General features: G+C 43.1%; 1 long non-coding RNA gene across 2 annotated transcripts; it reads left to right on the forward strand.

The window, feature by feature from the left end:
- The first annotated feature begins 1,601 nt into the window (after positions 1-1,601).
- Positions 1,602-15,557, forward strand: LOC142818128 (uncharacterized). 2 transcript variants are annotated; one of them, XR_012895600.1, is made up of 4 exons: positions 1,602-8,133; positions 9,609-9,759; positions 9,831-9,901; positions 11,663-15,557. It is a non-coding gene; the product is annotated as an uncharacterized LOC142818128 (long non-coding RNA). The 2 variants fall into 2 exon arrangements; XR_012895599.1 differs by having other exon boundaries at positions 1,602-9,759.
- Positions 15,558-21,778: the final 6,221 nt, after the last annotated feature.

A 21,778-nucleotide genomic window follows, 5' to 3' on the forward strand; every position in this document is an offset into this window, starting at 1 on the left:
AGTGCATCCGAGGTAGCTAAGTTCTTCGTCGAAAATATTGTCCTACGTCACGGCGCCCCGGAGGTCCTTATCACCGACAGAGGAACGGCATTCACTGCCGACTTAACTCAAGCGATCTTGGCATACAGCCAAACAAACCACCGCCGGACGACAGCGTACCACCCACAGACCAACGGCCTCACCGAGCGGCTTAACAAGACGATCGCCGACATGCTGTTAATGTAGGTCGACGTCGAACACAAGACGTGGGACGTCATTCTTCCGTGCGTGACCTTCGCATACAACACGGCGGTGCAGGAGACGACGCAGATATCTCCATACAAATTGGTCTACGGAAGGAGCCCGGCAACGACGCTCGATGTCATGTTACCCAACGTCACCGACGAAGAAAACCTCCATGTGAGCGCGTACCTTCAACGCGCCGAAGAAGCCCGACAACTTGTGCGTCTGCGTATCAAGAATCAACAGACGACCGACAGCCACCGTTACAATCTTCAACGACGCTTCGTGGAATACCAGCCCGGTGAACGTGTTTGGGTGTGGACGCCGATATGCCGACGTGGACTAAGTGAAAAGCTTCTGCGACCGTACTTCGGACCGTACAGGGTGGTTCGACGTCTCGGCCCACTTGATTACGAGGTTGTTCCCGACGGCATCACGAACTCTCAACGACGCCGATCGCGACCTGAAGTCGTCCATGTCGCGCGCCTCAAGCCGTTTCATGCGCGTTAACAAACTGAAACAGTGTTTTTTTTGTATTATTGTTGTATCGTAACTTATTCATTGTACTTTCTGGATTTATTGTTGTACCTTCATCTTTAGTTAAAACATCGGGACGATGCCTTTTTTTTCAGAGGGGGGCAATGCCACGTTCCATTTCCCAAGTTTTTGTTATCGTTCCGAGAAGTTTTCGAGAAGGTTCCGGACTGTAGTAGATCATTTCGATAAGATCACGCCCACTGTGCGAATGGTACAGATTGTTCTGGAACCTATGCCACCGCCAGCGATAACGCTAGAACATTCGACGGCAAGAGTATAAATGCCGACGCGCTTCACCGCTTGTCAGTTGTTGATCGAAGGCCGACGCTTCATTCCCCGCTATCAGTCCGAGACTGCTATCTGTACGAGACTGCTGCTGTAATTGGACTTTCCGTTTACCGGGAACAGGTTCGCCCAAATAAACAGTTAAATCCCAACACGAAGTCTCCTGTCTTCGGCCACGTCACGACCCCGTGACAATAACATTGTTGGCACGCTGAAGCAGGCCATCATTCAAATACATTCCAGTTCTGCCTGAAGCAGCACAATGGGATGTGGGTATCAAAGCAACTAGCTCGCTTTCAAGAAGGTAGGAGTTAGTTTCGTCCTCAGCAGAAATGTAGAAATGGTGGGTGCATATCTTGCCGCAGACTGCCAAGGTCACAGCAGAAATTTTTTTTCTGCTGCTGTAATTGGTGCTGCTGCTGTAATTGACTGCTGCTGTAATTGGACTTTCCGTTTACTGGGCACAGGTTCGCCCGAATAAGCAGGTAAATCCCAACACGAAGTCTCCTGTCTTCGGTCACGTCACGACCCCGTGACACTAGAATTCTCTATCTACATAGGATTTCTCACAATTTAAAAAAGGTAGGTGATAAGGTAGATCTGAAGGTTGTTTTCTATGCCCTAGAAAAGTTTTCAGCGCTTTGAAAACGGGTGAATGCGCAGTCGGCACGAAGTAGCTGCTGCACAAGCCAACATAGAAGGCTATTCGTAGCATGTGTGATAGCCGTCGTTTATTTGCTCCCGTTATCGTGTGGCCGGATATATGCTGGGCAAACGGGCCGGTGTCTAAATGAGCCATTAAAGGAGCATCATTACAATGTATACTCAGCTGTGCAAATTTATTTGGCCGTCCATTGTAGAGATTTTGGTTGCAGACCAGAATTCGAAAAGTGCAGTGTTATAGCCAAACACCGTCAGCAGCTAACACGAGAGATGATGGAGGCCAATGAAATGCAAATGCTGTGTGATCGATGTATCAGCATGCCTTCACTTGCTCTGACTAAAAAATAAATAGAGTTTCTGGCTTTGACACAATAGATCATGAATTTGTGCTGAGTTGTGGCGTTGTAACCATATAATGAGATGATTGTTTTGCTGTGATGCAATAGGTTGCCCGATTGGGCGGTGATGTTTTGTGACGAGTATATATTTTCAGCGTTTTCGCAAATAAAATTTCAGTTAAAGTCAGCGCTCTTTCTGTCCTTGTCTCTTCGTCTGTAGTTACGTTGTAACTACATGTAGTCTTGCGCTGTGCAAATATGCTGATTCCCAATCACCAACTAGCCCAAGCATCTGTCTAATCTCCTGGTATCCTCGCCCCCTCTCCCTCCCTTCCTCACTGAAGGGCCTGTTTTTTGTTTGAGGAAAGGTGGCAACCGTGGTGACAGCAAAGTGTAAAAACAGTATAGTAACATTGTAGGAATATTGAAGCAGGTTGTGTAGACAACAATCTACAGACAGCGAGTGGCATACAGAATTGACTTGGCCGTCTTAAATGTGGCGAGGGGGTGGGGGCATAAAAAAAAGCTGCTACAAGACCAAAACAGATGCCTCAATTGCAGTGGCAACTATGCAGAGGGGCAGCTGGAAAGTCTACCTAAATATTCCAAACATGAGCGTCTTGAATTGGCTGTAGTTTTATCTCGAACGAATTAGGACTTGAAAAAAAAAAGAAAACATAGCCCTTATATATTTGAAACAGGCACATATTGCAAGAAGGCTGGTGACAAGCCAGCCACAAGTTTATCCATGCCTTCATTGTTGTCAATTGTGAGTACCCTTTACATACAACAGCGATACTTTTGGGAAGCACACCTTGATGTGACCGAGGTTAGGAGCACAGGCTTTCACCCAGGTGTCAGGGAAGGAGACACCTTTGAGAGGCTTCTTGACGACAGAAACACACGATTTATTTATAAATTTACAGGTGTAAAAAACACAAAGCGCCGAGATGCACCTTTACAGGAGACAGGACTGGCCGTAACGAAAGCACAAAGAGAGCCCTGAGCGCACACGCGACGCGCTTTTCATATCCTCGGTACGCGCATGCGCTCCTCCTCAAAGGCAAACTGTCTGTCCCAGCAACACTGATGCCAATTTCCTGCAGCGCACCCAGACACCTCTTGCGTTTCTGCTGGACCCGTACCAAATTTGGCAGGTACGCCAATGAGCATCTATTGCAGACTGTGTCCTTGCACTGCCAGTCATAACATCTGAATGGATACTGGCAAGCTAACTGGAACCTCCGAGCCAGTGCAGCTTTATAAGATGGGTCTCATCTGCAATGCAGCAGATAGGACTCATCTGCAATGCAGCATGGGACTTTTTAGCAGCAGAAGGAAAGAAAACAAGAATACTTCTGGTTTTTTTGCTTTCGCGGGGCAATATTCTAACCAGCGAACGTACAATTGAAAGGTGAGAATAACTCTTCAGCTATTTACGCACGGTGACAGAAGAAAGCATAGCCTTAAATAGTATAGAGGGTGGAAAAGGCAAAAGAGGATGGGAGAACCATTAGAAAAGGGAGAAAAAAAAAGAAGAGGAGAAACCGATTGCACACAGGGAGCAAAAAAGACAAATATATCAAGTGAACAAAAGCAGGCTGGTGCAAATATTCGAATGCTTCGAATATTTGAAGGAACATTACCACAATCAAATTTGCTTCAACTCGATTTTAGATTATTGAAAATTTTGAATTATTTGCAATGAACAAATAGTTGACATTGATCTGCACATAACATCGTGTAAAGAGGTAATTTCACTGCAACATAGGATGCTATGCCATGAAAGCACCTACCCAGGGGAATTCGCACTGCCGCAAAACCTCTTCAAAATTTAAGGGCCCCTGCGACACTTATTGAACATGGTTGGAAAACGCGACCAATCGGTAGTCGATACTCCGGAGAACACATGAGCCAAATATTATTGCGCAGCACGAGGCTGGAATTCTTCAACAAATGTTCCAATTCAGCTGAAAGTTGCTTTCCCTTCACTCGACAAATTGTGCTACAAGCTCAAAAATTACTTATCACAGCCATTGTATCTGCGATTGGCTGATTTGAGTATGGCACGTTGGACGTTACTGGGGCCGCGACTTGTCCACACGTGCGTACGCTATTGCACTGAAAAGCCGTGTATCCAAAGGCAAAAAAAGAGAAAACGTGGTCAAGGTCACAAGGCACAAGTGACGTATTTTCATCCCCTGTGCCATCCCTCCCTGCTTATCTTCCGGCGCTTTCGTTGGGAAGAGAGAAGGGAGAATGCGATCGCAGCATGTGGCAATACTTTGCAACTCCGCTTATACAAGGCAAACTATAAAAAATCTTTGCAGCGTTGAATTCGTGAAGCAGTAAGCTCCTTGTCAATCCTGGCCATGGCTACTTGAAAAAGTGTTGTAGGGTCTATTTAAATAAACATATTACCGCTACATCAATTTATTAATTGTATTTTCATGTTTAAAAGCTTGTTATGCCAGCTTATACGCTCTAAGTATAGTAAATTCTAAATGTAACATATTTTACATGTTATCACTTGCATTTTATCGGAACTCAAATCCTGCTGCTACTGAAAGTTGTTTTGACTTCCTTTGTGCAAAGAAAAATGGCATTTGCACAGAGGCCTTAATTTTTTTTAATATTGTGCAGGTCAATTAGGTCATGATAAATATGGCCATTTTTCTATATATGTGATACGAACTATTCAAATTTTATTTGAATTTATTCGACCAAAATCACTGTTTGGGTAGACAGATAACAGTAAATTGAAGTAGATTTTATTAACGAATTGTCTAGTAGTTTTCCTGTAGGCGAAAAATAATTTTAAACGTACGTAATGCAAAATAGTGTGAACAACTGGCATCAAAATTTGCTAAAAAAGCTTTTTTTTTTTGCTCATAAGTGGTCGTAAGTTTAACATTGACGTGTTCCAGGTAAAAATATACTGAACAGTTCACTTAGTAGTGATTTTCATTGCGTACTGACTGGAACTTTTTATTTACTTTTGGTTTTAGGTGAGAAAATTATTCACTAGTTATCTTCGGCTTATCTAAGTTATCTGTGTGCTTGCACGTGCTCATATCTTGTAACAATGAATCCTAGTATGAGGTACAAGCTGCATGGAAGTGAGCATTTAGAGAACATATTAAGCTTTGTTCAGGCTAATTGAATTGATTTATTAGGGAGTATTAGCTTGGGTCCCTATCAAAATGACGAAAATTAAGACGCCGATTTATTCAAAGGTTGAATGTCAGAAAGCTGAAAAATTTTGATGCCATAAAATCGAAACACCCAAAACAACGAATGCTGGAAAATCAAAATGCTGAAAAGACGTATCGCCGAAAATCCCTTGAACCATGCACGCGAATACCCCCGATTTGGGGGGAAATGGACGAAGATGTGGTGGGGTGTGTGCCCAAAAAGGAAAACCAATACTTTGTTGCAGTTGTAGTTATGTTTATGTTTTTGACAAGAAGGTGTATTCTAGGCACTATTGGAGGTGCGAGAAGTGAGGAGACTGCAACGCCAGAGTGACTATACCAACCTTCCTGTAGAAGGTACTCGCATGTCAATCTCAAAGAAAGTGGTCTACGACAATCATGCACTTTCGGCTTATTGCTACCATGAAGAGGAAGCAAGCCAGACTCGAAGACATCGTCAAGGGTGCGACAACCCCGCCTCTTACAGAGCAAGAAACAAGGGTTACGCAAAATCGCTTGATGCTGCTCTGAGCAACCTGGACAATGACGACGTTTCAAGTTTTCGACAACGAATTGCACACAAGCTGTTTGCGATAAGCAAGAAATCACTCTGATGTGCGATTGGAGGTGAAAAAGTTTGTAGTTTGCTATTTTTATGAAAGCTTGAGATAAATGTAAAGGGACAACTTGAAATGAGGGTGAAAGAGTGTGCTGGCATAACCTCTAATTTAGCTAGGTACTTTATCTTCCAGTATAGCTAGGTGACGCAGACATTTTGATATTTCGGCGTTTGGATAGTTAAGTGTTTTGATTTTTTGACATTTTTCACTTTTGGTATCTTGTATAATCGTCTTTTTGATTTTTTGGTGTTCTAAATTTTGGCATTTCGAGTGCCACATTATTATAACTTTAATCAACAATACATGTGAACCCTACCCAGGTGCATTTAAACCACGTGCAGCTCTCCGCTTACCGGGAAGTGTTACCAACCTGTGCGACAAAAGCAAATAATCCATGAAGATAAAAAAAATGTTGCATGGCAGAGAAGTCACAGTTATGAACTAACTGAATAGTATTTGAGGAACTATGCTTAATTAACCAGTAATCATGTGTTGGTTTATAGTTGTAACTTATCTGCCGCAAAGCATACCTTTTTTATTTTCGCGGATTTTTTGCTTGATCTGTGTGCTCTATCAATTTATAAATCGTAGGGTGTAACTAACGAGGTGCTTGACACGTCGGTATCCTTTCACAGTGTCACAAGATATCCACGTGGTGCACTCTAAATGTATTCGAATTCCTCGTCAACTAAAGCTAATACTGGCGCGGAAATAATTTGAATAATTGCTTAGAGAGCTGGATGTGCTGTGTAGATGTTTCTCGCGTCCACTCAGCTTGCACTTCATTCTAGGATGCATTGCTTAAGGTATAAGCCAACCAGCTTCATAATAACACATGGGAGGACTGGGATCAGTAGAACGCCAATTCAAAATTATTTAACTCACTAAAACAAAAAAAAAGCTTTTTCGAAAAAAAAACTTACAGTCTGTTCACAGGGCAGGCTGCTAGCAAATGCGCTGTTAGTATATTTCTGTCTGGACACATCAATGTCAAATTTAGAACTTAATTTGGCGCGTCATTGGCTCAACATCTTTCTGCAGAACACCACAGTCAAGATGGTGATGGTCTACAAGTCCTTCAATCAGCAGAAGTGGTCTCTTACAATGTGCTTTACTTTTCCAATTGTGTCAGGCATATAGTTTTCTATGCAGCCCCCTAGAATGAGTTTAATTGAAGGACTCATTGAAGAAGAGATACAAGCTAGTTTTCTTTTTGTACCAGCACCAAATGACACATCAGCACTACTGCCACGTGCTCTACATAGCACCACTCAGTTAATAGACAAACGCCATGATTAAAAATATTATTGGGCAAAGTGCATGGTTTCGCCCAACACCCTCAAGAGGGTTCGTTACACCAGCCGTACAGACACTAGCATAGAGGCTTTTACTTGCTGTCTTCGCGCTCGCGATGATCAAGAGTTGCAATATGCAACACCTGTGCACCGGGCCCCAATGCATAAACTGGGTTTGCAGCTAAAATATGTCACTTCTTTAATCAAAGTATGCCGGAGGGAAAATGCCTGGTGATCGAATGCTTTGTAGTCTGTAGAAAATCCTGTCACTGCGTTGATGTGGCTTATTGTACACCATTCTACAGAAGCGGCAGCGCCGCGGGGCTTAACACTCATGAACCACGGAAAAACGCAGACAGAGAACAATTACTCCCACGTGTGAACTTAGTTAAAAAAAATGTTTGAGCGATTTCCTTTTTCTTGGAGTATCATTTCGAGGAGTCATGCGCGGCAAATTAATATTTGTAGTACTTTAACCCAAATATATGCGACTAACAACCGCCTCATACCTTGGCTATATAATGAAAATATACTAGAATTACAAGATTTTCAAAGAAAAGAAGCTATCGCATACACTGCATGCCTTTTTATAGCAGATGCACGTTACGTACGTCATTGCAACCACTACCAATTCTCTCTCGGAATGAAACTGTGCGTGCTTGTGTGTGTGTGTCTGTAGAAGATGTTAAGATCGGCCTCCCTGGCTCGGCGCCGCTTGGACGCAGGGAACGATTGCAGCTAAGCCTACCCTGATTTGTTCCGGGTCAACGCTCTCGAGGTGCGCCAAAAGCAGCGACAACACGAAAGTCATACTTCGAATTCTTTAGGGCTGTTGGCTCCCCTCGTCAAAAACTCTTTGGACACGCCTGAACTGACTGACGGCCTAGGAAGAGCTGTTGGAAATCAAGGCTGCTTGATTTGTTCGACCTACCACGAGACGCGCTGAACAATTAGCCGAGAGCTTGGGATCCGTCGTCAGGTACGTTTCCCGCACTCTGTGGTGCTTTCAAGTCTCCCTTTCCCACAGGCCCTAGCCTGCCTAGCGCTGCAGACCCTATTCTGCACGAGCGATGCAATGTCATTGCACTGTGCTGTGTTGTGCATATTATTGCACTCTGACCTACGTTGTGTTTCTCTCTCGCCGTGTGACGAACTGAACGTGCATCATCTCTCTTTCCTGGGTTGAAAAGAAGGTAGTGTTTGACTTTCTCTCTCTTTCTCCCTCTCTCTCGTCTTTTTTATTCTTATTCGCTGCACCCTGCGCTCTCTGCTGGGCTTCAGAAATTAGGCGCCTTCTTCTACCCCCCCCCCCCCCTATTTGGTGGACGGAGATGAAGACGACAATTTCTTTGGACTGCCCTTAACTGAACGGGCATGCAGTCTGTCGGTTTACAGGGATCTGCAAGGCGGCTTTTCTGTAAGGTTTGTTTTCCAACCAAAACTCTCGTTCTAAGACTGCTTTTCTTTCTCATTTTGAGCATGCGAGTACAACGAAATGTCTCCTCTACGAATTCCAGCTAAGGTACGCGAGCACAACAAGATCTCAAAAAGGGGAATGGCAAAAACAAAATGAGCGACAAAAGCAGTCTGTGAACGAGAGTTCTTGTTTGAAAGACTAACCTTACAGAAAAGCTCCCTTGCAGATTACTGCAAACTGTTCATTGTTTTTTCCTGCAGAGAATTTTAGGAAGACCAAGGCTGAGCTCCGAGACGCTCTGAACCAGCTCTCAGAAGCTCCCATCAAGCTTCCATGATGCTACCATCAACATATAGTATTACGCTACCTTTAGTGTGTAAATAATGTATATAAACGTTCCTGTTATCAGCCCCGGCTACTCTGCTCGAATTCTATCCGAGAGTTGGCTAGCTGCTTCGAATACATCATGAGCAAGCAAAAGGGCACGGAGTTGTACAGGCGAAAAATGTGCGACATCACATCGCTTTTATTACGTGACATATTCGTTCTCCGCTGCATTCGCCCGCTCGAGTCCGCAGATAACGTTCCAGTTTTTATAGCGACGACACACCGTTGATTGCGATCACGTCATCAAATATCAATTAAACAGCAGTTTCATTATTTATTTGCAAACTACTTCACCATAAAGTATGGCGAAGTAACTTATTACTTGGCAACCTGAGGAGCTTTCTAAGTTGACTTACTTTTTTATCAAGACCTGAATATAATGTTAAGATTTATTTGGTTGATTCTGAGCATTACCTTCGAAACAGAAGTACATCACCACTGTTCGCAACAATTATTATTCATCTCTCCCAGTGCCAGTGGGTCCGTTCAAGTTACGTGATGAAAACCTGTTTGCTGGACTACGTCATATATGACATGTCGCTCAGGTGTCTGTCTCCGCATTATTGACGAATTCATCCGTTTTTTGTAAACGTTCTGCTGGCAAGTTTCTTTAATTTTTATTTTGTTCTTTTTAAAACTGGTGGCCTCAGACAAGATATTACGCCTCTGCTCACCACTGGATAGCGTTGTTACGTGCGGCGCCAGCTGGGCCGACGAGGGAGAGCGGCAATTTTTGTTCATCAAACAAGTCATGGAAGGGCTGCCAGCCTGCTGTCCGCCGTGTTTTGTCCATCTTAGCCGGTAAGTGAGGTGGCATTCCGACACCATAAGACGTTCGACGTGACGACCACAGAGGTTTCTTGGTGTCGCAGGTGCTGTGTGGTGGCCACGCCCCAATCAAAGACGTTGACTCGAGTGAGTGTGAGCGGCACCGTCAGAAATGGTGTGTGTCCCGTGATTAGACAGCGCATTCTGGACCCATTCCCTGATTTAGTCAAAACGCGCACTTTATAATGAGCCACCCAGCTCATTCGCAAGAGATCTCTCGCACTGTCTGTACAGAATGTAATAAATCCTCTGTTAAGTTTGCCATCCTACTCCTGAGTGCACATGCATTTTCTTTTCTGTCTCTTTACACCCCCTTTCTTGCCCCTAGTTCTCCATCCCCAGTGCTGGGCAGCAAACCGGATGCCAAGATCTGGTTAATCCCCCGCCCTCCTTTTTCTCTCTTGCCATCTTACTGCCTTGGCAGCTTCATCCCGGGTATCCGATGCCTGAAAAAACTCCCCCGCCCTCCTTTCTCTCTTTTGCCATCTTACTGCCTTGGCAGCTTCATCCCGGGTATCCGGTGCCTGAAAAAACTGGTACCAACAGAGGTTAAATAATAAAAGAGATGGTGAATATTTTCTGCAGCATGTTGAGAAGCTGCATATGAGTGGTCATCCTCGAAAATTATCAACTCTAACACCATGGACAGGTGATGATATACCCTGAGTAGGTTCGAGCATGTATTATGCCTCGACGCTTTTAATCTCCATTAAACTTCTGCCTTTTGATTTCATCCTTCGGGGCTTTGTGTAGTTCGTCATTTAACGCGCTGCACTGCTACCACTTCATTTCTTCTGTATATACGCCCTGTTTCGGGCCCAATCACAGGCTGCCATCTTGGACTGATAATGATGCCGTTTTGCATCCGTATGAATATTCGAAAAGTGCTACGGTGAACTCACACGCATCAACACGCAGGGCCAGTACATTCAACGTCGTATGACCACAATTATTGCTAATTACGACATAGAAAACCAGCAAAAATTGCTTTTAAGCCCAAAATGGCAGCGTCTATGCTTTACTGTAACTGTTACATTTATTTTTTGTCATTTTGTCCAATATGTCATTTCATGCAGCGGCCACCGAACATTGTGCCGCTGTCTATTTGTTCATAGTGGACCTCTCGTTCTGTGAATCTGGATGAACATAATTAAGAAGCCTGGTTTTTACTGGCTACATAAAATGTGAAACGAAGCTATAAATTAAGATGAAAAAGAAAAAAAAGACAAATCAGTGAAAAGTCGGTACAGGCGCATGAATGGCGTGCCGATTGCGTCATGAAAAACGTCGGCAGTGGCCATAGAGTTTCTCAAAATTAGGGAGTTTTAGTGCTGGGTACCCAAGCGGCTTGCGTACGCAAGACGTTGGGGCGGCGGTATTGCGCATGTGCGAAGCCCCAAACAGATGCGTCGCAAGATCGCTGGGGCGATGCGTCTGTGCACCCATAAACAACGCTGCCACCACTGGCCTCCTAGCGGAGATAAGCTGCCCCGGCGCACATGCTGGCGCAACATGTTACCTTCACGGCGAGCAAAGCCGAGGGTGGCCAAACCAACCACTTTAACATTTAAGTTTTAAGCGCAAATATTATAGTGGCTAGCCACTATACAAATAGCATGACACAAAGGCGCGAAATCTCGGACAGTATGGATCGGCCGCCTTGTAAGGTCCACCTTCGCAAGAACTCACAGTATCCGCACTGCGGATGCTCTAGCCGTCCAGTTAAAATAAGTCAAAGTGCGAGCACTTATAGCGATTACATTGTTTCAGCCAGATTACCAGAGCTAGAATGCCCTGGAACATAGAAACTAAATATTTTTGGCAGCGGCGGCGGTGGCACCGGCATCATCACTTACCCTGACCATCCTACACGCAGGCTTTTCATTGTTTCCACGTGCGGAGACTTGACTGCTGCCTGGGGACTTCACGGCTGCGTCTGCGCGGGATGCTTCCTGCGTTGCCACATCATACCGTCCAAACAGCGCTTACCCTCGGCCTGGCTTTCTGAGTGACGTCAGTCCCCGTGACCTCGGATTCGCACATCTTCTGGCTTTAAAGGAGCCACATCTTCTGCTTGACCGGCATTTTTGGCAGCGGCGGCGGTGGCACCGGCATCATCACTTACCCTTACCATCCTACACGCAGGTTTGTGCAGAACTTTTCATACCCCTTCTGGAACTTTTTTCCGCTGCTGCTGCCAAACTAGGAGTGTAGATGCCCAGTACTCAGATGCCCTCTGAACTCACAAAGTTCCTTAAAGATATTCCACAGGAAATGCGTGACATGCGAAGCGCTATCGAAAAAGAACTCGGAAAAGAATTCAAAGATATGAAACAGTCTGTCGACTTTTTCAGCACTCAATTTGATGCGATGGCGACACGCTGTCGGCAATTGAAAAAGAAAACGCTTCTCTCAAAAAGGAAAACACTGCTTTAATAACCAAATGTCGGGAACTTGCACACCAGGTTGCTGGCTTGGAAGAGAGGGTGACTACCCAAGAGCAGTATTCAAGAAACAGAAACGTTGAAATCAAAGGTGTACCGTTTGTAAAAAATGAAAACCTTTCTGCTGTTTTAGGGAAGCTTGGTAGCCTTGTAGGTGAATCCGTCTGTGACAGCGATGTTGATGTTTGCCACCGTGTATCACGACAGGATGGTGGGTGTCCGAATGTTGTCGTTCAGTTTCGTTCGCGTACGAAGCGAGATGGTTTCATCGAAAAAGCACGGAAAAAGCGCATATCTGCCACTGATCTGGGTCACTCTGATGACACTTCCACTTTCATAAATGAACACTTGTGCCCAACGCTAAAGAGGCTTCTCGGACAGGCTGTAGCACGAAAGAAAGAAAGGCAGTGGAAGTACGTGTGGACACGGGAGGGCAAAGTTTTCGCGCGGAAAAGTGACAACTCACGTGTACTTCGCATATCTGTCGTTCAAGACCTTGAAAAAATGGAGTGATCTCACTCGTGAATTAGACGTTTTCCCCACTACGGCCCTTCATCATGGCCGATACACTACACACACCTAGCGACGTTAGCAGAATACTTTCTTCAAAGAAAAACAAATGTACGTCCTTCTTGCACTTGAACACGCAATCGGCGCGCAATAAGGACGATCATCTGAGCGCGCTGCTGTCCTCTTTTGGTTTTCCATTTGACATTGTAATGTTGAGTGAAACATGGTATCGCAACGACATAGTACTGCAGGTGTCTGGTTATGTTACGCATTATCTGAATCGACGCGATCAAAAAGGAGGCGGCGTTCTACTGCTAACTAAGAGTACCCTGCATTGTGAAGTGTTGAAAGATTTTACTCGCACTACTACTGACTTTGAAATCTTGACTGTTCAGCATGGTCATAGCATTTTTTCCGTAGTATATCGCCCACCTGTAGGAAACGTGGTAAACTTTCTCGAATACATTGATAATCTACTGTCCTGGGTTAATGATAACGATTACAGACTAGTTCTGGGTGGTGATATTAATATTAACATGTTTCATCACAGCCCGCTTCGCAGACGCACAGTACGGGTGCTTGAATCAAATGCATGCACTAATACAATTTCCACACCTACTCGTATCCAAGGTAACTGCGAAAGTTTACTCGACATTTTCGTCACAAATATTGATGCGCAAAACGTTGAATCAGGTGTCATCACGGCTCAGGTCAGCGACCACTTGCCCATATTTCTCATTGTGAATTCATATATGTTGCCCTTGCATCCTTCCGCAGATCAGCACTACACATTTCAAGATATTAACCTATTCACTCTTGATAAATTCCGCGACGAAATCTCGCGCATAAGCTGGCAAGACGTGTACGACGAAAGCGACTGCGACAAAGCGTACGAGTTGTTTTTATCCGCATTTAAGAACGCTTACGCAAAATCATTCAAGCGTAAAACAAAAAAAGCCAGAAAAGCAAGAAAGCCATGGATTAATGACAGTGCGTTGAAATTGATAAAGCAAAAAGATGCTCTTTTTAAACAGTTCTTAAGGACAAGAGACGCAGTAGTTTTAGCCGCGTTTAAAAAACTCCGGAATAAAGTTAATGGGTTCCTAAGGGCAGCAAAGACACAGTACTTCGAGAAATTGTTCCCTGTCGAAACGATAATGCGAACCGATGTCACATGGAGAAAGCTAAATAGTTTACTGCATGGAAACCAACAGGCAGATAATCTAGAGGAATTAACAGTAGACAGTGAGCTCATTTCAGGCACGGCCTTAGCTGACGCTTTTAACAACTATATTGTGTCACTTGTAAATAGCTCCTATGATCCCCAATGCATAAAATATTTAAAACCCCAAATCGTTCACAGTGCATTCCTAAACCCGACAGACACTCAAGAGATACAAAGCATGTTTCGCAGTATTCGGAATAGTAAAAGCTGCGATATCGATGACCTGCAGATTCGCCCAGCAAAGCATGTACTGGATCTAATCGGTCCTGTCTTGGAGCACGTGTACAATCTTTCGCTGGCGAACGGCACATTTCCAAGACGCATGCAAATCGCGAAGGTAACAGCACTTTTCAAATCTGGCGACAAAAAACAAGTTCTCGAACTATAGACCAATATCAATTCTGCCTATTTTTTCTAAATGTCTCGAGAAGCTGATAAATGTAAGAATAACCTCACTCTGTAACAAGCACAATCTTCTTACAGATTTTCAATTTGGATTTAGAAAAGGTCGCTCAACTGAATTAGCATTATTGACCCAAAAAGAAATAATTCTGCAAGGCTTTGAAGAAAATTTGGTTACCCTTGGCATATTCATTGATTTTTCAAAAGCCTTCGATACCATCAATCACACCACTTTACTAACAAAACTTGATATTTACGGCTTTAGAGGAACATTTCTGAAATTAATTAGAAGTTATCTGCAATATAGGTATCAAACTGTTGTTATAGGCAATCACTATTCAAAATTTTTACCGATACGTGCTGGGCTCCCGCAAGGGAGCATACTTGGACCACTATTGTTTAACATTTATATAAATGATTTAACGAATATTAAGACTACGGCGCGATTTGTTATCTATGCGGACGACACTAGTTTATTTATCACTTCTAGAAACGTTGCCGAACTCATCAGCACTGCCAATGATACTCTAGAACAAATAAACAAATGGAGTTTATCAAACTCGCTAACTATTAATGTTGCCAAAACAAAAGGCGTGCTTTTTCAACCAAAGAATAAAAAACAAGTAGTCCATGGATGTCTCCAGATAGGAACTTCCGGGATAGAAGTAGTACCTTCAGTCAAAAGTTTAGGCGTCATTTTTCAGGAAAACATGTTATGGAATGAACATGTCAACACTATTGCCAATAAGCTTGCTCGAGTCACAGGTATACTAGTAAGATTACGCCTCTTGCTTCCATTGAAAGTGAAGCTCTTACTTTGTAATTCTCTTTTTCTATCACATATCAATTATTGTCATCTCGTATGGGGCAACACAACCAGCTCAAACATCAACATTTTATTCCTTTTGCAAAAGAAAGCCGTTCGAACGATTTTAAATGCTCCGTTCGATGCACACAGGGACCCTATTTTTGACCAGTTAAATATCATACCATTAAAGGCAGTGTACAATACAATTTTGCAAAAACGGTTTTTGATAGAAAGAAAGAATAGCATGGGTTTTCTAGAGCAATTGTCAAGGCTCACATTAAATTCAAGCACGTTCAGTACACGTCACAAAGAAACCTGGCATGTTCCACATTGTAGAACAAATTATGGAAAACAAATGCTACGTCATGCCTTACCATCTTTGCTGAACTCTCTTCATTAACTGCCATATTTCCCGAAGGATCTGGTTGTGCCGATCATACATCTCATTCGCTATTGTGTTTTAAATGAACATGCATTTTATGTTAAAAGTACAAGGCGAAGCGTTTTTGAACTTTTGTATATTCATTAGTGAATACTTCTTATGCTCGTATGTTTACTATGTATTTTTGTGTTGAAGGTGTATAGCGACACGTTTCAAACTTTTTATATAAATTTGTTCATTGTTTTCGGATGCAAGTGTTTTAAATTATCTCTATTTCTTACTGTGCGTGTGTGTACATGAATCTGTTCTTGCATTGCATTTTTGATCTTGCCCGCCAACTGTTTGTTGCGAAAGAAAAGGGGCACAGACCTCGTCAAGCCGTAATGTCGCTTTTTGTCTGTGTCCCTGTTATCTGTACAATGTATAGATGCGAAATAAAGTTCAAGCTCAAGTTCAAATATATGCCAGCACCGATTAGCTGAATAGGTGGCGCCATCTAGCGTAGTTATATTGAAACAGACAACCACAACATTGTTGCAGAAACATTGTGCATTGTACATCTTATGCAAAAACTGCGCAACGACAATATTACAAATGAGTAACGTTTTTATTTGTTTTCATCTCAAAAACATTACGCGTAAGCTAACAAGCTCACGACTGTGGTTGCACGAAGTGTCAGAAGATGTCGACACTGTCGTTATAGTAACCATGTATTTATCAATTTTTCCGTATACCAGGATACTGTACACGATAAAAAAGTGTCATGATCACTATGTATGTTTAATTTTACATTTTCAATCATAAAAAAAAGTGCCGCCATATCCACGAAGTGAATGATGATGAGTGGGCGAAGCTCCGGAGGTAAACCTGGTAAACCATGAATCCTCTGTACATTTTGCCCACTCGATTTTATTACATCGCTCCCCCTAGCGTACGTCGCCGCACTAAATCGAACGATTGCCTTCAACCAATGACACGCGCCATATCTGACATCATTCCTATTTTATAAGATCTCGCGTCTTTCATCAACTACAAGTACCGCTTTCTAGTTTATAACATCTTGCATCTTTTCATCATCAGCTACAAGTACCACCATCTAGTAAACACTACATGAACTAAACGAGAGGTGGCTACATGGATGGATGGATGGATGCTATGAGCGTCCCCTTTATAACGGGGTGGTGACAAGTATGCCACCAGGCTCGACAAAAAAAAAACCTTTTTTTCTTTTTTTATGTTGGCCTAATGCCTCTACTTCGATAAACTCTATCTTAATGGAAAAAAAGGTAAATTTTCAGCTTAAGTTCTCTGCCATTTACGGCACACAATCCATATTTTATTTTTCCAATATTTATTTTTGTTCTTTCTCTCTAATTTTCTGCCACCAATACTCTAACCGTCTCTTACTTATTTCAATCGCGGGTGTGTTCAGCTTTCCATTGTTGTCCCTAAAACCCAAGGCTTCCTGTAGGCTCGTGCCCAAACGTACACCTGGGTGGAATATCTCCACATTCAATCAGAACATGCTCCGCCGTTTCCTTATCTTTCCCGCAGCATGTGCATTGTTCTTCTTCTTTACTGAATCTTGCTTTATAACTACGCGTTCTAAGGCAACCCGATCTCGCTTCAAACAGTAAAGCGCTTCCCCTTGAATTATCGTAAAATGCCTCCCTCCTTATTTCATTTTTGCCCTTTCGGTAGTTACAAAGCCGGTTTTTTCTCCATAGCTGCCATCCAGTAAATCCTCTCCGCCTCCTTGACTTTTCCCTTAACGCTCTTTGTTGACATATGGCTTACAATACCAGCCGTATATTTACTAGTGAGTCTTCTAGTTCTTTTTCTCCACTGTGTGTCCACGCTCTTCCTATACAAATAACGGAACACCTTCTCTGCCCATCTACTCTCCTTCATATTTCTTAGCCTTTCTTCGAACCTTATTTTGCTCTGCGCTTCCCTCGCCTCAAACCCTGCCCACCCCATATCGCCCTTTACAGCCTCGTTTGTCGTCTTCCCGTGAGCACCCAACGCGAGGCGTCCCACAGTCCTTTGATTTACATCCATTCCCGATTGCACCTCTGCCCTCATGCACACCACTGAGTTCCCAAAAGTAAGCCCTGGAACCATTACACCCTTCCACAGACCTCGAAGCACCTCATACCTATTGTATCCCCACAACGCTCTGTGCTTCATCATTGCCGCATTCCTCTTTCCTTTTGCTGCCGAGGCTTTTTCCTGTACCTCCATGTATCTATCACTCTCATTTACCCATACTCCAAGGTACTTGTATTCACTTACCCTCGGTATTTCTTGGCCTTGTATGGACACCGTCTGATCACAGGGATCATTGAATACCATCAATCCACACTTCGTTACACTGAATCCTAGTCCAAGAGCTTCACCTTCCCTTCCGCATATATTCGCCAGCTGCTGTATATCATCTCGACTGTCCGCAAATAAGACGATATCGTCCGCATAAAATAAACCTGGAAGCTTCTGCTCAATCATCATGCCGCCCTGTTTGTGTGACAGATTAAAACCAATGTTGCTACCTTCTAGCGCTTTTTCCATACTCACCATGTACAGCATGAATAACAGCGGGGACAAAGGACATCCCTGTCTCAGACCCCTGCTAACCTCAACGTTCTCTTTGCTACGCATTCCTTCCCACTCTATGCAAACTGTATTTTCTCGGTATATCTCCCTCAAAAGCTGTATACAGTCGTCGCCCATGCCCATTCCTTTCAATATATCCCACAAAATTTCCTGATTAACGTTGTCGTATGCCCCAGTGATGTCTAGAAAAGCCACGTACAAGGGCCTATTCTCTATTTTAGATATTTCTATACACTGAGTGAGAACAAACAGGTTATCGTCTAACCGCCTGTCGACTCGAAATCCGTTCTGAAGTTCTCCCAAAATATCGTTATGTTCGGCCCATGTTTCTATTTTCATTTTTACTGCTTGCATCGCCAACCTGTATAGTACCGATGTAATGGTTAGTGGTCTATACGAGCGAATCTTGTCCTTTTCTCCCTTGCCTTTATAGATTAAGTTCATTCTACTTTGTCGCCAACTGTCCGGTATTTGTCCGTCCTTTAAGCTTTTTTCTACTGCTTTTAACAATGCTTATTTAGTGTTATGTCCTAGTTCGTTAATGAGGCTAACGGGAATCCCATCTAAACCCGCGGCAGTGCGCTTTGGAATTTTTCCTTCGGCCTTTTTCCAGTTGAAATTATCAAGTACTAGCTCTTCCTCTGTTGCTTTCTCCGCCACACTTTTACTCACCGGGGAGATCCCCTGGACGCTCTTTTGAAACGAGTCGGCTGTTACCTTTTGGATGTAACCTAGCGCTTCGTACCCTTCCAATTGATTTCCTCCTTCATCTAGAATATGTTGTTGCGTTGTGACAGACTTCCTACCTAGCGCCTTTATGTGGCTCCAAAAAATCCTAGGCGCGGCCTCCTTTTTTTCGTGTATCTCTGTCATCCAGCGTTCACTTTATTATTTATTTATTTATTTAGGAATACTGCAGGCCTTAATAGGCCCAGGCAGGAGGGGAAAAGTACGAACAAAAGTACAAAGTCTGGAAATATCAAGAATATATACAAGTAGGATCTATACAAAGCAACAACAAAGTGAATCTACTAACAAGTAAATGAGCACTAAAAGAAATGTGATACAAAGAAAAATAATATACAATATGAGAAGGGAAAAAAATACTGGATCGCTGTATTGAAAGAGGAAGGGCTAGATCTAAGATGAAATGGATGCGATAGAGTCGGTGTTGCTGAGTGTACTAAGAGGTAGGCTGTTCCAGTCGGCTACTGTTCGAGGAAAAAAGGAATACTTAAAGATGTTGGTTCTGGTATTGTAAGGCGTTAATGTGGCAGAGTGGCGATGTCTTGTTCGGCGAGCAGTGAGAGGCTTTATGTAAGGTTCAGGAGAAAGAGACAATTTATTATTATACAGTAAGAATAGAAATTTAAGCCTGTGAATTTTTCTTCTTAGTTGCAAGGACTGAATGTTGTGTTGGGCCATTAGGTCACTTGGAGAGTCACTGGTGCGATATTTGGAGAAGATGAATCTTACTGCTTTACGTTGGATCCTTTCTAGCGCATCGATGTTAGTTTTAGTGTAAGGATCCCATACGATAGCTGCATATTCAAGCTTAGGACGGACAAGAGAGGTATAAGCGGTTAGACGGGTCTCGGGAGGAGCATGTTTTAATTTGTGTCTGAGGTAGCAGAGTTTTTTGAAGGCTGAGTCGCAAAGGCGAGAGATGTGGGAGTTCCAACTGAGATTATTAGTTATGATGACACCCAGGTACTTATATTCATCAACCTCTGTAAGAGGCATGGATGCAAGATTATACGTAAACGAAAGTTTATTAATTTTTTTGGTGATTTTCATAAATACTGTTTTATCAATATTAAGCTGCATGTCCCAGCGTTCGCACCATGTTAAAATTTTTTGAAGGTTAGAGTTTAGGGTGATTTGGTCTTGCTGGCAGGTAATTTCATTAAAGAGTAAGCAGTCATCAGCGAATAATTTTATCTGTACAGGTTCAGTAATAGAGTCAACTATGTCATTAATGTATATATTAAATAATAAAGGTCCAAGAACACTTCCTTGGGGAACTCCAGAAGTAACAGCAAGGTCACTCGAACAGCAATTATCAATTGCAACAAATTGCCTACGGTTAGTGAGGTAAGCAGAAATCCAATTTACTAGGTATGAGGGAACGTCCAGATGAACAAGTTTTTCGATTAGTTTCGCGTGTGACACGAGATCAAACGCCTTCCTAAAATCCAGAAATATGACGTCAGTTTGTCCTGATTTGTCGACAACGCTAGCGAGACTGTGAATTACAGTAGTTAATTGGGTTACAGTGGAGAGGCCCTTCCTAAATCCATGCTGCATAGGAGTTAAAATAGCTCGATCATCAAGAAACCTAGTGATTTCGTTAGCAATAATGTGTTCTAAAAGTTTACAACAAGAGGAGGTTAGTGATATGGGGCGGTAGTTTTGAACTAATGATGGATCGCCTTTCTTTAGGATAGGAATGACACGAGCAGATAGCCAGTCGTTCGGAAGCACTGCTGAAGATAGTGATGCACGAAAGATGATAACAAGAAAACGCGATAGCATTTCGGCGTATCTGTGAAGAAACACGTTTGGTAAGTTGTCAGGCCCGGGTGATGATTTTGTTTTTATATTCAACAGCATAGAAAAGACGCCAGGCAAAGAAACAAAACTAAAGTCATTCTTTCACCTTTAATTTTTGCCTCTACCAATTTCTGTACAAGGGATTTTTTCTCTAAATATATTTCCCATATTTTTTTGACTTCGCCCTGCGGCCGCTTCTCCTTTTTTGCCTTTCTATGCTCCCGTGATGCTTCGCGTCGCTTCTCGATCGCCTCCCGGATTTCCTTGTTCCACCAACTTTTTGGCTTCCTTTTTCCTTTCCAGCAAACAGTTTTCTTCTCTTTCCCTATCTCCTTCGTCATTAGATGTAACAGCTCACTATACTCCCAGTCCTTGCCTGGTATTTCGCCTACTTCTTCCTCGACTCTTGCGGCTATATTTATTATTTGTTTGTCATTTAAATACGAGCTGCCAGACTTTGATTCCATGCTCATATTTTCAGTTTCGTATCCCATTTGTAATGTTATTCGTTTATGATCACTACCCAAGCTGTTAATGCCTTCCTCGTCTATCCTCATTTCTGTCAGTTTGTGGTAAATTCCTTCAGTCATGAGACAATAATCAATACTTTATTGCTTGTTTCCGACTTCCCATGTGATCTGGCCGTCACATTTAGGCCCCGTGTTAACTATCTCCAGACTATGTTGCTCGCAAAGATCTAGTAATAACTTCCCATTGGTGTCTGAATATCCGTCAAGGTCATGTATGTGGGCATTCATGTCCCCTAGAAGGATGATTTCGGCCCCATTACCAAATTCCTTAATATCCGCACTCATGCAATCCACTATCTCCTGATTCTTTTCTCTGCAGTTATTCCCCGTCCACAAGTAGGCTACCTCTAGCCACGTTTCCTTTCCACCTACTGTGCCCAGAACCCAGAGGTGCTCTGAACACGTCTGTTTCACTCTAACCCATTTGGCTCCGCGGTGAATTAGCATTCCTACACCCCCACCTTTCCTTTCCGATATGGTCCTGTTACACCCTTCCCAAACATAATTTTTAATATGTGGTGGCTC

The sequence above is a fragment of the Rhipicephalus microplus genome, chromosome 5, assembly GCF_043290135.1.
Source record: "Rhipicephalus microplus isolate Deutch F79 chromosome 5, USDA_Rmic, whole genome shotgun sequence".
In the NCBI taxonomy this organism is placed as follows: Eukaryota; Metazoa; Arthropoda; class Arachnida; order Ixodida; family Ixodidae; genus Rhipicephalus; species Rhipicephalus microplus.